Below are 2335 nucleotides of genomic sequence, written 5' to 3' on the forward strand. Positions count from 1 at the left end.
GGCAGGACGTCTCGGTCGCAGGAGAGGTGGCAGTGATCCCAGCAGATCTTCCCTGAAGGGGCTTCAAGGACTGAAGTTGTGGATCACCTCCGACCCAGGTGGTGCGATGTGCTACCGGTGGCGGTGGCGGTGGCTGCGGCGGCGGCATCTGCACTGCAGTGGCTGTCCAGACCACTGCTATGCCCCAGCGGTAGCAACGGCCGAGCTCCATATGAAGAGCAGGCTGCGATGTTGGGGCCCATAGCCCCCAGGGCGAGAGTCAGAGACCCACTGTAGTTCTCCTTTGCAGAGGTTTTCACAGACCGGGTTGCCCTGTCACCATCTTGCCAGAACGCCAGAAGATCCTGCTCTCTCTTTACAATGTCATTCAAAGACCATCTCTTCTGGGACTCCTGGGAGCCTCCTAGATTCTCTGAGCCTCATGAAGTCCCTAGTCATGGTCTATGATTGACTCTGTATGTGTCACTGAATCATCAACCCTGTGGCCATTGAGCAAGGAGGTCCACGTTTTCCAGCTCTCTGGAAAAACCCTTTGGTTCATGATGCTGGAAATGAATGCTGCCACAGAAGCTCGTGCATATCTTTTATCAGCAAGCAGCATGACATGTCACAAGCATCAGACTTGGTTCTCCCCACTCCTGTATTTCTTTGAATCATGACATGCTATAAAAAGTAAGACACATCCCAGTTTCAGAAATGTTGAAAGGTGAAAATCTGGAGTCTAAGAAATCTGACATATCAGATAGAATTATTTAAAATGTAAGTACTTAGTCTAGACTAGAAAAGTTTTTTAAAAATCGAAGTATATGTATCACATTTTTTTATCCAGTCCTCTTTTGATGGGCAGCACAGTTGGTTTCATGTTCTTGCTATTTATGAACAATGCTGTGATAAACATATGTATGAAAGTATCTTTTTATAGAGTGATTTGAGTTCTTCTGGGTATATTCCCAGTAGGGGGACTGCGGAGTCATATGGAAAGTCGACTTTTAGAACTTTTAGGAATCACCACACTGATTTCCACATTACATAGCCATAAAGAACAAAATCATGAACTTCGCAGCAACCTGGATGGACTTAGAGTCTATAATACTGAGTGACCTTTCACAGAAACAAAGAGTTGAGTATCACATGTTTTCACTCATAAGTGGACCTTGAACAACTACTGTAATACTATAAGAAAAAGACTGACAGTAGCCGGAAACTGCGGGGGGGAGAGAGGATGGGGAGGTGGGATTAACATTAGTCGAAATCTGCCTGGCAAAGAGGGGGCACACCTCATCAACAATGGTACCTGCACAATGAGTATTTGTATACCTGACCCTGACTAGTACCCCACAATTTTAAAAATAAAAAAGAAAAGTGCAGGAAAAGAAACCAGAACTAAGATAACTCAAATATTTCCACATGAAGGGAACATATATGTTATAGTATTTTTCCTTTGAAGTGTTCATTAAGCAACTATGCGTTCTGCATCCTGGTTGTGGTACCATGACACAAATCTCTATCATTAAAAATTCATAGAATTGTGAAAAAAAATTAAAGTCATGGAAAACATGTTTAAACGTCCATTAAATGTGATTGTCCTCTTAGACCCATTCCCTGCACTCTCCCAGGCTTCCAGCCTGGATTCCACCTCCACAATCTTTCCTCTAACACTCTCACTCCATTTCATAGGCGATGACTCTGAATCCTGAGATGACCTGCATCCAGGCCCACCTCCCTGCTCCCTCTGTGTCCTGGCCCAAGTTTCTTGAGCTAACATGAGGCCCTGTTCTCCTTCCAGTCAATTTTGTCATCCCAGCTCTTGAGAACCTGCTGCTGCCAGCTCCAGCTCAGCCGCTCCCCTCCTCCACCTAGCTCCATCCACTGTCCCTCTCTCGTCCACTCTATGTTATAAAATCTGAACTCTACTGGGCTTGAGGGTGGATTTCCCTTTAGTCCAAAAACATTAATTTACTTCTTCTCAGGGCAAATAGGGTCTGCTTCAAGAAACTACCTGAACATGTAAGACACAGAACCCTGAAATAGTAAGATTTTCCAGCCGGGCTCGGTGGCTCAGCCTGTAATCCCGCGCCTTTGGGAGGCTGAAGTGAATGGATTGCCTGAGCCTGCAGGTTCGAGACCCGCCTGGGCAGGCGAGACCTCATCTCTACAATAAATCAAAAAATTAGCTGGGCGTGGTAGTGCACACCTGTAATTCCGGCTACTCGGAAGGCTGAGGTGAAAGGATGGCCGGAGCCCAGCAAGTCGAGGCTGCAGTGGCCGGGAGTGGCCATTGCACTCCAGTCTGGGCGACAGAGTGAGACTCCAACTCAAAAAAAAAAAAGACCCC

The sequence above is a fragment of the Carlito syrichta genome, unplaced genomic scaffold (assembly GCF_000164805.1).
Source record: "Carlito syrichta isolate Samal-C Ts95f unplaced genomic scaffold, Tarsius_syrichta-2.0.1 Scaffold309726, whole genome shotgun sequence".
Taxonomy (NCBI): domain Eukaryota; kingdom Metazoa; phylum Chordata; class Mammalia; order Primates; family Tarsiidae; genus Carlito; species Carlito syrichta.